Genomic DNA, 16,223 nt, shown 5'->3' on the forward strand with positions numbered 1-16,223 from the left:
ACCTTTGAAGAGAGCAAAATAATGTATAGCAGGAAAGTGAATGCTCCCTATAGTGGCTTGTGTTATATCTCTAGATTCCCCCACAGTTATTCTAGCAAGAAAGTCTCTATATTCAGATTTAGGGGGATCCCTGACATTACCCCAAGATGGAAGTTTGCAAGCAGAAGTAAAATCCTCTAAGTCCATGGTATAAGATTTGTCATAAAGGTCAAACATGACTGAAGGAGAATTATGCGAAGATGAAAGCTCAAACCTCCTCACAAATGAACTTGTGAGATCATGATATTGGAGGCATTTGTCAGCTTCAAAGTCCTCAAGACCGGCGTTACTCAAATATGCACTAAATTCTTCTTTGATTCCCACTTGATTCATAAAATTTTCCGATGGCCATTCACAGGGCCTCACAGGAGCGTCTCTTGGTGGTTCCAAGTCAGCAACACGTCTTGCAAGTCTGGGACCTTGCTTCCTTGAAGAACCACCTTGGAACACCCTCCAAAGCATATTGTTTCCTCTGAAAAATTTCTAAATTTTTTAGTAACTTCAAATAAAAGTGAACCAACTTCAATAAAATTGATAGCAACAACTCCTATAAGTGCCTAGAGCCTATATAAAGCATTGGAACTACTTGGAACCATATGAATTTTACATGCAAGCTCAAGAACATGGTCACCTATGCAGCACAAATTTGCAATGAATAAAGCACTAGAACAGAAACTAATTGGACCAATGGAGGAGTCACATACCAAGGAACAATCTCCCCAAGCAGTTTTGCGAGAGGTGCTTTGAGCAAGGAGATCGAAAATCACAACAACGGAGGCTGCAACTCGTGCTTGAGTTGGTTTTTCGTGTTTGTGTGAGGCAGAGGAAGAAGATGGGTGCAGGAATAACTGGAGGAGGGCCACCGTAGGCTCACGAGGCAGGGGGCGCGCCCGGGGGGTAGGGCGCGCCCTCCACCCTCGTGGCCAGGTGGCAGCCCCCCCCCCCCCCGTGGTAATTTTTGCACAGTAAATCCTCAAATATTCCCGAAAAAATCATATTAAATTGGCATGGCATTCTGAGGACTTTTATTTTCGGGATATTTTTATATTGCACGGATAAGTCAGGAGACAGACAGAAAAATACTATTTTACTTTATTTCTACTAAATAACAGAAAATATAAAGAGGGTACAGAAGGTTGTGCTTCTAGTTTCATCCATCTCGTGATCATCGAAATGAACCTGCTAACAAGGTTGATCAAGTCTTGTTAACAAACTCATTCCGAATAATCACGGAACCGGAGAAATTTTGAATGACACTAAGTTACCTCAACGGGAATATGAAAATCCCCAACAATAAGAATATCATACTTTTTCTTGATAGTAGGGAGAGGGAATTCAAAACCTCCAAATATAATCGATGGAATTTTTCCAACAGAGTTGATACTATAAACTTGAGGTTGTTTCCTCGGAAAGTCTACCGTGTGCTCATTGCCATTAACATGAAAAGTGACATTGCCTTTGGTGCAATCAATAACAGCCCCTGCAGTATTAAGGAAAGGTCTTCCAAGAATAATAGACATACTATCATCCTCGGGAATATCAAGAATAACAAAGTATGTTAAAATAGTAACATTTGCAACCAAAACAGGCACATCCTCACAAATATCGACAGGTATAGCAGTTGATTTATCAGCCATTTGCAAAGATATTTTAGTAGGTGTCAACTTATTCAAGTCAAGTCTACGATATATAGAGAGAGGCATAACACTGACACCGGCTCCAAGATCACATAAAGCAGTTTTAACATAATTTCTCTTAATGGAGCAAGGTATAGTAGGTACTCCAGGATCTCCAAGTTTCTTTGGTATTCCACCTTTAAAAGTATAATTAGCAAGCATGGTGGAAATTTCAGCTTCAGGTATCTTTCTTTTATTAGTAATGATATCCTTCATATACTTATCATAAGGATTTTTTTTGAGCACATCAGTTAATCGCATACGCAAAAAGATGGGTCTAATCATTTCAGCAAAGCGCTCAAAATCCTCATCATCCTTTTTCATGGATGGTTTCAGAGGAAAAGGCATGGGTTTCGGAACCCATGGTTCCCTTTCTTTACCATGTTTCCTAGCAACAAAATCTCTTTTATCATAATGTTGATTCCTTGATTGTGGGTTATCAAGATCAACAGCAGGTTCAACTTCTACATTATTATCATTACTATGTTGAGCATCAACATGAACATTATCATTAACATTATCACTACGTTTATCTAGAGATTTGTTTGGAGGGGTTTATGCGACCCGTGTTGCTAATTATCTTGGTATACCCCCACGTGAGGGTGATAGGGAGTTGCTTCTCGCTTATTTAGATCATAATGCTATGGTTAGTCATCATTTTCTTGAGATGAACGAACAATTCCTCCAGTATCGACTAATCTTTGACAGACGTCACGCTGTCCATGTTACTCTCCCTGCTCCTGCCCTTTTTGATTATCAGGCAAAAAGAAGATATGTTGTAACCAGGAAGGAGGCAACCGAATACGAGAGGAGAGTGGAGGCAGCTCGCGGCCATGCCGCAGCTCAGGAGGCATTGGCTGTTGCATCTCAGTATGACCCCAGTTACAACTTCGGATATCAGTCAGGCCAGCCATGGCCATAGACCAACTTAGGCCAAAAGCCTAAGCTTGGGGGAGTATGTATTTCTCACCGACATTACATTCATGTTCACACACTCATTCTGGTTGTCGGTGCTCATACTTTCTCATTGTACTATCCATGCTAGTTTAATTTATTTTTCTAGCTTTCTTCTTGTGTGTTTGATAAACCTTAAGAAAAAACCAAAAAAATTAGTTAGTTTAATTTCTATGCTTGTAGTAATAATTAAAAGAAAACCCAAAAAGATTTCTCGTTCTTCTTTTACTTGTTGGGAGCTTTCCCGTGTAAATAGTTTTATTTCTTTTCTTTCCTTTGGGGGTCAAGAGGAGAAGTCCAAAATGAAAATGTTTAGTGGCTCTCATATGCATGATTGTTGATTTAATTTAGAGCCCATATTACCTTGTCTTCTCCCTTGAATTGAATGCTTGCAGATTCCAGCTTAGTCCAATGCATGTGCACTATTATTATTATACACACCATTCGGTCGTGCAAGTGAAAGGCAAATATGACGATATATGATGGACTGATTGAGATGAGAGAAGCTGGTATGAAATCGACCTCTCTTGTTTTTGTAAATATGATTAGTTCGTCGTTCCTTATTCAGCCTATTATGAATAAACATGTTTGCAATGACAATTAGAGATTATAGTTGCTTATGCCATGCTTAATTAGCTAGGAGCTTATAATGGTTTACCTTGCGTGCCAACATGCTATTAAAATGGTTGTGATGTGGTATGCTAGGGTGGTATCCTCCTTTGAATGATTCGAGTGACTTGACTTGGCATATGTTCACACATGTAGTTGAAACAAAATCAACATAGCCTTCAGGATATTTATGTTCATGGTGGATTATATCCTACTCATGCTTGCACCCGGTGTTGATTAATTTTAATGTATGTTCATGACTGTTGTCGCTCTCTCAGTTGGTCGCTTCCCAGTCTTTTGCTAGCCTTCACCTGTACTAAGAGGGAATACTACTTGTGCATCCAAACTCCATAAACCCCAAAGTTATTCCATATGAGTCCACCATACCTTCCTATATGCGGTATTTACCTGCCGTTCCAAGTAAATTTGTATGTGCCAAACTCCAAATCTTCAAATGAAATTCTGTTTTGTATGCACGAGCAGTGATAACCCACAAGTATAGGGGATCACAACAGTTTTCGAGGGTAGAGTATTCAACCCAAATTTATTGATTCGACACAAGCGGAGCCAAAGAATATTCTCAAGTATTAGCAGTTGAGTTGTCAATTCAACCACATCTGGAAACTTAGTATCTACAGCAAAGTGTTTAGTAGCAAAGTAATATGATAGTAGTGGTAACGGTAACAAAAGTAAAAACAACAAAAGTAATGTTTTTGGTATTTTGTAGTGATTGTAACAGTAGCAACGGAAAACTAAATAAGCGAGAACCAGTATATGGAAAACTCGTAGGCACCGGATTAGCGATGGATAATTATGCCGGATGTGGTTCGTCATGTAACAGTCATAACATAGGGTGACACAGAATTAGTTCCAATTCATCAATGTAATGTAGGCATGTATTTCGTATATAGTCATACGTGCTTATGGAAAAGAACTTGCATGACATCTTTTGTCCTGCCCTCCCATGGCAGCGGGGTCCTATTGGAAACCAAGGGATATTAAGGCCTCCTTTTAATAGAGAACCGGAACAAAGCATTAGCACATAGCGAATACATGAACTCCTCAAACTATGGTCATCACCGGGAGTGGTCCCGATTATTGTCACTTCGGGGTTGCCGGATCATAACACATAGTAGGTGACTATAGACTTGCAAGATAGGATCAAGAACACACATATATTCATGAAAACATAATAGGTTCAGATCTGAAATCATGGCACTCGGGCCCTAGTGACAAGCATTAAGCATAGCAAAGTCATAACAACATCAATCTCAGAACATAATGGATACTAGGGATCAAACCCTAACAAAACTAACTCGATTACATAATAAATCTCATCCAACCCATCGTCGTCCAGCAAGCCTACGATGCAATTACTCACGCACGGTGGTGAGCATCATGAAATTGGTGATGGAGGATGGTTGACGATGACAACGGCGACGAATCCCCCTCTCCGGAGCCCCGAACGGACTCCAGATCAGCCCTCCCGAGAGATATTAGGGCTTGGCAGCGGCTCCGTATCGTAAAACGCGATGATTTCTTCTCTCTAATTTTTTTCTCCTCGAAAGCCAATATATGGAGTTGGAGTTGGCGTCGGAGGGCCACCAGGGGGCCCACGAGGTAGGGGGCACGCCCAGGGGGGGCACTCCCCCCACCCTCGTGGACAGGGTGTGGGCCCCCTGGTCTTCATCTTTTGTGAGAATTTTTTATTGTTTTTTCTAAGCTGTTTCGTGGAGTTTCAGGTCATTCCGAGAACTTTTATTTTCTACACATAAAACAACACCATGGCAATTCTGCTGAAAACAGCGTCAGTCCGGGTTAGTTCGATTCAAATCATACAAGTTAGAGTCCAAAACAAGGGCAAAAGTGTTTGGAAAAGTAGATACGACGGAGACGTATCAACTCCCCCAAGCTTAAACCCTTGCTTGTCCTCAAGAAATTCAGTTGACAAACTGAAAGAGAAAAAGAAAAACTTTTACAAACTATGTTTGCTCTTGTTGTTGTAAACATGAAAAGCCAGCATTCAAGTTTAAGCAATTATTACGAACTAACCATACTCACAATAACACGTAGGTCTCACAATTACTCATATCAATAGCATAATCAGCTAGCGAGCCATAATAATAAAACTCGGATGACAACACTTTCTCAAAATAATTCTAACATGATATAACAAAATGGTATCTCGCTAGCCCTTTCTGAGACCGCAAAACATAAATGCAGATCACCTTTGAAGATCAAGGACTGACTAAACATTGTAATTCATGGTAAAAGAGATCTAGTCAAGTCATACCCAATATAAACCAATTATAATGAATGCAAACGACAGGGTGCTCTCCAGCGGGTGCTTTTAGTAAGAAGGGTGATGACTCAACATAAAAGTAAATAGATAGGCCCTTCGCAGAGGGAAGCAGGGATTTGTAGAGGTGCTAGAGCTCGGTTTTGAAATAGAGATAAATTATATTTTGAGCGGCATGCTTTCATTGTCAACATAACAACTAAAAGACGACGATATCTTCCATGCTAAACAGATTATAGGCGGTTCCCAAAAAGAATGGTAAAGTTTATACTCCCCCTCCTCCACAAGCATCAAGCCATGGCTTGCTCGAAACAACGAGTGCCTCAAACATTCAATGGGTCCCAGGGGGAGTTTTGTTTGCAGTTATTTTGATTTAGTTTGCACGAAGCATGGGACTGGGCATCCCGGTTACCAGCCATTTTCTCGCGAATGAGGAGCGGAGTCCACTCCTCTTGAGAATAACCCGCCTAACACGGAAGATAAGGGCAGCTCTAGTTGACATATGAGCTATTCGAGCATGCAAAACAGAATGTTTATTTGAAGGTTTAGAGTTTGGCACATACAAATTTACTTGGAACGGCAGGTAAATACCGCATATAGGTAGGTATAGTGGACTCATATGGAACAACTTTGGGGTTTAAGGAGTTTGGATGCACAAGCAGTATTCCCGCTTAGTACAGGTGAATGCTAGCAAAAGACTGGGAAGCGACCAACTGAGAGAGCGACAACATCGTAAACATGCATTAAAATTAATCTACACCGAATACAAGCATGAGTAGGATATAATCCACCATGAACATAAATATCATGAAGGCTATGTTGATGTGATTCAACTACATGTGTGAACATGTGCCAAGTCGAGTCACTCAGTTCATTTAAAGGAGGATACCATCCCATCATACCACATCATAATCATTCTAATAGCATGTTGGCACGCAAGGTAAACCATTATAACTCATAACTAATCAAGCATGGCACAAGCAACTATAATCTCTAAATGTCATTGCAAATATGTTTACTTCATAATAGCTGACTCGGGAACGATGAATCATCATATTTACAAAAACAAGAGAGGTCGAGTTCATACCAGCTTTTCTCATCCCAATAAGTCCATCATAAATCATCATTATTGCCTTTCACTTGCACGACCGAACGGTGTGTATAATAATAAGAGTGCACGTGCATTGGACTAAACTGGAATCTACAAGCATTCAACTCAAGAGAGAAGAAAAGTAATATGGGCTCTAAGTTAAATAAACAATCATGCATATAAGAGCCACTAAGCATTTTCAATATAGTCTTCTCGACCCCCAAAGAAAGGAAAAGAAATAAAAACTATTTACACGGGAAAGCTCCCAACAAGCAAAAGAAGAACGGGAAATATTTTTGGGTTTTCTTTTTAATTACTACAGCAAGGAAATAAACTACTACTAATTTTTTTTGTTTTTTCTTAAGGTTTATCAAACACACAAGAAGAAAGCAGGAAAAAGAAAATAAACTAGCATGGATATTATAGTGAAAGAGTATGAGCACCGACAGATAGTAATGAGTGTGTGAACATGAATGTAATGTCGGTGGGAAATACGTACTCCCCCAAGCTTAGGCTTTTGGCCTAAGTTGGTCTATTGCCAGGGATAGCCTGGCGGATACCCGTAGGTGAAGCTGGGGTCATACTGCGATGAAGAAGGCTCCGACTACCACTGGCTGGCAGCCTCCTCTGGATCCCAAGAATAAACAGATAGTCGTGGGGGCTCATCTTGTGGCTTCGGCTCCGGGACTGGTGCAGGATTCCGATAGGCTTGAGCAGCCGACCACGAAACGATGTGAGGTTCTGCAGACAAGTTAAACAAAGAAGGAGCAGGCAAAGTAATAGTTTCAGGGTGATGTTTATCAAAGTATAATTTATATTTGAGCTCCCCTTCGCTACTCTTAACAAGAAAGTCATGCGCTATCATACTCTTATAATCTAAATAAACACGAGGCAGCATTGTTTCTTCTTCCTCCTCATGCCTAATAGGTATTTCAAAATGTTCAGCTAGGCGTGAAGCATAAATGCCTCCAAAGATGGGGCCCTTAGTACGGTTCAGACTTAACCGTCTAGCAACAATTACACCCATACTAACAGAGTTATTGCGGTATAAACCATGGAGCAAAATAATTAGGAATACTAAGGTTCCCACAGTTCCCGCGTCCAATCAAGCAACGACTAGCAAATAAGGCAAAGTAGCGTAAAACAGGAAAATGTATGCTAGTGATCCTTGCATCAGAAACCTTCCTGGTTTCTCCCACAGTGATAGTGTTAATAAAAGCTTCTACTTCGTTACGGTGGGGTTCATCTAAGGTGCCCTCAAAGGGTATTCTGCAGACCTCGCAGAATTCAGCTAATGTCATCTCTTTAACAACGTCATATAAATGGAACTCTACGGTTGGAGGTGATTTCTTAGGGAAAAAGTAGAAGTTTTGCACAAAAGTATTTGTGAGTAAAAGATACTGATGACGTTGGTCGTGGAGGAAGTTGGTGAGGCCGGCGTTCTCAATCAATAAATAGAAATCCTCATAAATCCCGGCTCTCCTCAAGAGTTCATCGGAAGGCCATTCACACGGCCAGACCTCCGCAGTGCGAGGCAAATTAAATTTGGGCTTCTGCTCTTCTTCCTTTTGTTTTTCCTTCGAGCTTCGGCTCAACGAGCCCCTCAAAATTTTCTTCATTATTTTTGAAACAATCTGAAATTTTTAGTAACTTCAAATAAAAGTGAAACAACTTCAATAAAATTGATAGTAACAACTCCCACAAGTGCCTAGAGCCTATATAAAGCATTGGAACTAATTGGAACCATATAAATTTGACATGCAAGCTCAAGAACATGGTCACCTATGCAGCACAAATTTGCAATGAATAAAGCACTAGAACAAAAACTAATTGGACCAATGGAGGAATCACATACCAAGGAACAATCTCCCCAAGCAGTTTTGCAAGAGGTGCTTTGAGCAAGGAGATCGAAAATCACAGCAACGGGGGCTGGAACTCGTGCTTGAGTTGGTTTTTCGTGTTTGTGGGAAGCAGAGGAAGAAGATGGGTGCAGTAATAAGTGGAGGAGGGCCACCGTGGGCCCACGAGGCAGGGGGCGCGCCCAGGGGGGTAGGGCGCGCCCTCCACCCTCGTGACCAGGTGGCAGCTCCCCCCGTGGTAATTTTTGCACAGTAAATTCTCAAATATTCCTGAAAAAATCATATTAAATTGGCATGGCATTCTGAGGACTTCTATTTTCGGGATATTTTTATATTGCACGGATAAGTCAGGAGACAGATAGAAAAAAAATACTATTTTACTTTATTTCTACTAAATAACAGAAAATATAAAGAGGGTACAGAAGGTTGTGCTTCTAGTTTCATCCATCTCGTGATCATCAAAATGAACCCACTAACAAGGTTGATCAAGTCTTGTTAACAAACTCATTTCGAATAATCACGGAACCGGAGAAATTTTGAATAACACTAAGTTACCTCAACGGGGATATGAAAATCCCCAACAATAAGAATATCATACTTTTTCTTGACAGTAGGGAGAGGGAATTCAAAACCTCCAAATATAATCGATGGAATTTTTCGAATAGAGTTGATACTATAAACTTGAGGTTGTTTTCTCGGAAAGTGTACCATGTGCTCATTGCCATTAACATGAGAAGTGACATTGCCTTTGGTGCAATCAATAACAGCCCCTGCAGTATTAAGGAAAGGTCTTCCAAGAATAATAGACATACTATCATCCTCGGGAATATCAAGAATAACAAAGTCCGTTAAAATAGTAGCATTTGCAACCACAACAGGCACATCCTCACAAATACCGACAGGTATAGCAGTTGATTTATCAGCCATTTGCAAAGATATTTCAGTAGGTGTCAACTTATTCAAGTCAAGTCTACGATATAAAGAGAGAGGCATAACACTAACACCGGCTCCAAGATCACATAAAGCAGTTTTAACATAATTTCTCTTAATGGAGCATGGTATAGTAGGCACTCCTGGATCTCCAAGTTTCTTTGGTATTCCACCCTTAAAAGTATAATTAGCAAGCATGGTGGAAATTTCAGCTTCAGGTATCTTTCTTTTATTAGTAATGATATCCTTCATATACTTAGCATAAGGATTTGTTTTGAGCACATCAGTTAATCGCATACGCAAAAAGATGGGTCTAATCATTTCAGCAAAGCGCTCAAAATCCTCATCATCCTTTTTCTTGGATGGTTTCGGAGGAAAAGGCATGGGTTTCGGAACCCATGGTTCCCTTTCTTTACCATGTTTCCTAGCAACTAAGTCTCTTTTATCATAACGTTGATTCCTTGATTGTGGGTTATCAAGATCAACGGCAGGTTCAACTTCTACATCATTATCATTACTAGGTTGAGCATCAACATGAACATTATCATTAACATTATCACTAGGTTCATGTTCATCACCTGATTGTGTTTCAGCATCAGAAACAGAGGTATCATTCGGATTCTCAGGTGGTTCAGCAATAGGTTCACTAGAAGTTTGCAAAGTCCTGTCATTTTTCTTTTTCTTCCTCTTAGAAGAACTAGGTACATCAATAATATTTCTCTGAGAATCTTGCTCGATTCTCTTAGGGTGGCCTTCAGGATACAAAGGTTCCTGAGTCATTCTACCGGTTCTAGTAGCCACTCTAACAGCATAATCACTTTTCTTACTATTCATTTCAGCAAGCACTTCTTTCTGAGCTTTAAGTACTTGTTCTACTTGAGTGGTGACCATAGAAGCATGTTTGCTAACAAGTTTAAGTTCACCTCTAATATCAGCCATATAATCACCCAAGAGTTTAATCATAAAGGTATTCTATTTTAATTGTCTACCAAAATAAGCATTAAAGTCATCTTGCTTAAACATAAAGTCATCAAACTCATCCAAGCACTGACTAGCAATTTTAGTAGGAGGGACTTCAGCTTTATCATATCTATAGAGAGAACTTACCTTTACTACCTGTGTTGGGATATCGGGAGGTTCTTCAGTAAATAAGTAATTGAGATCATATACTTCTTCAACAGGCGGTAAATTAAGACCATGTATTTCTTCAATAGGAGGTAAATTCTTAACATCTTCAGCTTTAATACCTTTTTCTTTCATAGATTTCTTTGCCTCTTGCATATCTTCGGGACTGAGAAATAGAACACCTCTCTTCTTCGGAGTTGGTTTAGGAATAGGTTCAATAATTGGCTCTGGAGCTGGCTCAGGAGGTGGCTCAGGAGGTGCCCAATTATTTTCATTTGCCAACATATTATTCAATAGAATTTCAGCTTCATCCGGTGTTCTTTCCCTAAAAAAAGAACCGGCACAACTATCCAGGTAATCTCTGGAAGCATCAGTTAGTCCATTATAAAAGATATCAAATATTTCAGGTTTCTTAAGAGGATGATCAGGCAAAGCATTAAGTAATTTGAGAAGCCTCCCCCAAGCTTGTGGGAGACTCTCTTCTTCAATTTGCACAAATTTGTATATTTCCCTCAAGGTAGCTTGTTTCTTATGAGCAGGGAAATATTTAGCAGAGAAGTAATAAATCATATCCTAGGGACTTTGCACACAACCAGGATCGAGAGAATTAAACCATATCTTAGCATCACCCTTTAATGAGAATGGAAATATTTTGAGTAAATAAAGGTAGCACGATCTCTCATTATTAGTAAACAGGGCAACTATATCATTTAACTTAGTAAGATGTGCCACAACAGTTTCAGATTCATAGCCATAAAAAGGACCAGATTCAACCAAAGTAATTATATATAGATCAACAGAAAAAACATAATAATCTGTATCGGGAACACAAATAGGTGAAGTAGCAAAAGCAGGGTCGGGTCTCATTCTATCTCTAAAAGATTTTTTACTCCATCTAACTAGCAACCTCTTAAGTTCATATCTATCCTGGCAAGCAAGAATAGCTGCAGAAGATTCTGCATCAAAAAGATAACCCTCAGGAATAGCATGCATATTTTCATCATCACTAACATCATCGTATTCAGGTGCAATAATTTCTCTTTCTCTAGACCTAGCAATTTGCTCATCAAGAAATTCACCAAGGGGCACAGTAGTATCAAGCATAGAAGTAGTTTCATCATACATATCATGCATAGCAGAACGACATATCAGAATTCATAGCAGTAGCAGGTTTAGGTGTCGCGAGCTTACTTATAACAGAAGGAGAATCTAGTGCAAGGCTAGATGGCAATTCTTTACCTCCCCTCATAGTTGAGGGCAAAATAGTAGTTCGATCATCTTTCAAGTTCTTCATAGTGTCCAGCAGATATAAATCCCAAGTGACTCAAAGAATAGAGCTATGCTCCCCGGCAACAGCGCCAGAAAAAGGTCTTGATAACCCACAAGTATAGGGGATCGCAACAGTTTTCGAGGGTAGAGTATTCGACCCAAATTTATTGATTCGACACAAGGGGAGCCAAAGAATATTCTCAAGTATTAGCAGCTGAGTTGTCAATTCAACCACACCTGGAAACTTAGTATCTGCAGCAAAGTGTTTAGTAGCAAAGTAATATGATAGTATTGGTAACGGTAACAAAAGTAAAGACAGCAAAAGTAATGTTTTTGGTATTTTGTAGTGATTGTAACAGTAGCAACAGAAAAGTAAATAAGCGAGAACCAGTATATGGAAAACTCGTAGGCACCGGATTAGTGATGGATAATTATGCCGGATGTGGTTCGTCATGTAACAGTCATAACATAGGGTGACACAGAACTAGTTTCAGTTCATCAATGTAATGTAGGCATGTATTCTATATATAGTCATACGTGCTTATGGAAAAGAACTTGCATGACATCTTTTGTCCTACCCTCCCGTGGCAGTGGGGTCCTATTGGAAACTAAGGGATATTAAGGCCTGCTTTTAATAGAGAACCGGAACAAAGCATTAGCACATAGTGAATACATGAACTCCTCAAACTATGGTCATCACCAGGAGTGGTCCCGATTATTGTCACTTCGGGGTTGCCGGATCATAACACATAGTAGGTGACTATAGACTTGCAAGATAGGATCAAGAACACACATATATTCATGAAAACATAATAGGTTCAGATCTGAAATCATGGCACTCGGGCCCTAGTGACAAGCATTAAGCATAGCAAAGTCATAGCAACATCAATCTCAGAACATAATGGTTACTAGGGATCAAACCCTAACAAAACTAACTCGATTACATGATAAATCTCATCCAACCCATCACCGTCCAGCAAGCCTACGATGCAGTTACTCACGCACGGCGGTGAGCATCATGAAATTGGTGATGGAGGATGGTTGATGATGACGACGACGACGAATCCCCCTCTCCGGAGCCCCGCATGGACTCCAGATCAACCCTCCCGAGAGAGATTAGGGCTTGGCAGCGGCTCCGTATCGTAAAACGCGATGATTTCTTCTCTCTGATTTTTTTCTCCCCGAAAGCCAATATATGGAGTTGGAGTTGGCGTCGGAGGGCCACCAGGGGGCCCACGAGGTAGGGGGCACGCCCAGGGGGGGCGCCCCCACCCTCGTGGACAGGGTGTGGGCCCCCTGGTCTTCACCTTTTGCGAGGATTTTTTATTGTTTTTTCTAAGGTGTTCCGTAGAGTTTCAGGTCATTCCAAGAACTTTTATTTTCTGCACATAAAACAACACCATGGCAATTCTGCTGAAACAGCGTCAGTTCGGGTTAGTTCCATTCAAATCATACAAGTTAGAGTCCAAAACAAGGGCAAACGTATTTGGAAAAGTAGATACGACGGAGACGTATCAAGCAGCTCATGTATCAACTAGGGTTCTCTGTATCTTCCATGCTAGGTGGGTTATTCTCAAGAGGAGTGGACTCCGCTCCTCGTTCACAAGAAAATGGCTGGTAACTGGGATGCCCAGTCCCAAGATCAAAAAGATCAAAGCAAATCAAGATAATTAAACAAAACTCCCCCAGGATTGTTGCTAGTTGGAGGCACCCGTTGTTTCGGGCAAGCCATGGATTGATGCTTGTTGGTGGTGCGGAAGTATAAACTTTACCATTTTGTTTGGGAACCGCCTATAATGTGTGTAGCAGGGAAGATATCGAGATCTCATAGTTGTTATGTTGACAGTGAAAGTATACCGCTCAAAATGTTATTTATCTCTATTTTAAAATCGAGCTCTGGCACCTCTACAAATCCCTACTTCCCTCTGCGAAGGGCCTATCTATTTACTTTTGTGTTGAGTCATCACCCTCTTATTAAAAAGCACCCGCTGGAGAACACACTGTCATTTGCATGCATTACTATTAGTTTATATTGGGTATGACTTGACTGGATCTCTTTTACCATGAGTTACAATGTTTAGTCAGTCCTTGATCTTTATAGGTGCTCTGCATTTATGTTTTGCGGTCTCAGAAAGGGCTAGCGAGATACCATCTTGTTATATCATATTATTATTGTTTTGAGAAAGTGTTGTCATCTGAGTTTTATTATTATTGCTCGCTAGTTGATTATGCCATTGAGATGAGTAAACATGAGACCTAAGTGTTATTGTGAATATGGTTAGTTCATAATCTTTGCTGAAAACTTGAATGTTGGCTTTACATATTTCCAACAACAAGAGCAAACAGAGTTTGTAAATTTTTTTCTTTATCACTTTCAGTTTGTCAACTGAATTGGTTGAGGACAAGCAAAGGTTTAAGATTGGGGGAGTTGATATGTATCCATCGTATCTACTTTTCCAAACACTTTTGCCCTTGTTTTGGACTCTAACTTGCATGATTTGAATGAAACTAACCCGGACTAACGCTGTTTTCAGCAGAACTGCCATGGTGTTATTTTTGTGCAGAAACAAAAGTTCTCGGAATGACCTGAAAATCCACGGAGATTATTTTTGGAAAATATAAAAAATACTGGCAAAAGAATCAAGGCCAGGGGGCCCACACCCTATCCACGAGGGTGGGGGGCGCCCCCCTCCCCCTGGGCGCCCCCTGCCTCGTGGGCCCCCTGGATGTCCACTGACCTCAACTCCAACTCCATATATTTGCTTTCACGAAGAAAAAAATCAGAGAGAAAGTTTCATCGCGTTTTACGATACGTAGCCGCCGCCAAGCTCTAATCTCTCTCGGGAGGGCTGATCTGGAGTCCATTCGGGACTCCGGAGAGGGGGGTTCATCGCCGTCGTCATCATCAACCATCCTCCATCACCAATTTCATGATGCTCACCGCCGTGCGTGAGTAATTCCATCGTAGGCTTGCTGGACGGTGATGGGCTGGATGAGATTTACCATGTAATCAAGTTAGTTTTGTTAGGGTTTGATCCCTAGTATCCACTATGTTCCGAGATTGATGTTGCTATGACATTGCTATGCTTAATGCTTGTCACTAGGGCACGAGTGCCGTGATTTCAGATCTGAACCTATTATGTTTTCATGAATATATGTGAGTTCTTGATCCTATCTTGCAAGTCTATAGTCACCTATTATGTGTTATGATTCGACAACCCCGAAGTGACAATAATCGGGATACTTCTCGGTGATGACCGTAGTTTGAGGAGTTCATGTATTCACTAAGTGCTAATGCTTTGGTCCGGTACTCTGTTAAAAGGAGGCCTTAATATCCCTTAGTTTACACTAGGACCCCGCTGCCACGGGAGGGTACGACAAAAGATGTCATGCAAGTTCTTTTCCATAAGCACGTATGACTATATTCGGAATACATGCCTACATTACATTGATGAACTGGAGCTAGTTCTGTGTCACCCTAGGTTATAACTATTACACGAGGAATCGCATCTGACATAATTATCCATCACTGATCCAATGCCTACGAGCTTTTCACATATTGTGCTTTGCTTAGTTACTTTATCGTTGCTACTGTTACCATCATTACAAAACTGCTACCGTTACTTTTATCACTATTACCGTTAGTTCCATATTACTTTGCTACTAAATACTTTGCTACAGATACTAAGTTATCCAGGTGTGGTTGAATTGACAACTCAACTGCTAATACTTGAGAATATTCTTTGGCTCCCCTTGTGTCGAATCAATAAATTTGGGTTGAATACTCTACCCTCAAAAACTGTTGCGATCCCCTATACTTGTGAGTTATCAAAGTGTCATGTAGTCGACGTTCACATAACACCACTGGAGTAGAGACAACATACATCTCATCAAAATATCAAACGAATACCAAATTCACATGACTACTTATAACAAGACTTATCCCATGTCCTCAGGAACAAACGTAACTACTCATAAATCATATTCATGTTCATAATCAGAGGGGTATTAATATGCATAAAGGATCTGAACATCTGATATTCCACCGAATAAACCAACTAGCATCAACTACAAGGAGTAATCAACACTACTAGCAACCCGCAGGTACCAATCTGAGGTTTTGAGACAAAGATCGGATACAAGAGATGAACTAGGGTTTGAGAGGAGATGGTGCTAGTGAAGATGTTGTTGGAGATTAACCCCCTCTCGATGAGAGGATTGATGGTGATGACGATGGCGATGATTTCCCCCTCTCGGAGGGATGTTTCCCCAGCAAAATAGCTCCGCCGGAGCCCTAGATTGGTTCCGCCTCGAGACGGCGGCACTTCGTCCTGAAAGCTTCCTTATGATTTTTTCAGGGCAAAAGACACCAT

The sequence above is a fragment of the Triticum dicoccoides genome, chromosome 2B (assembly GCF_002162155.2).
Source record: "Triticum dicoccoides isolate Atlit2015 ecotype Zavitan chromosome 2B, WEW_v2.0, whole genome shotgun sequence".
NCBI lineage: Eukaryota > Viridiplantae > Streptophyta > Magnoliopsida > Poales > Poaceae > Triticum > Triticum dicoccoides.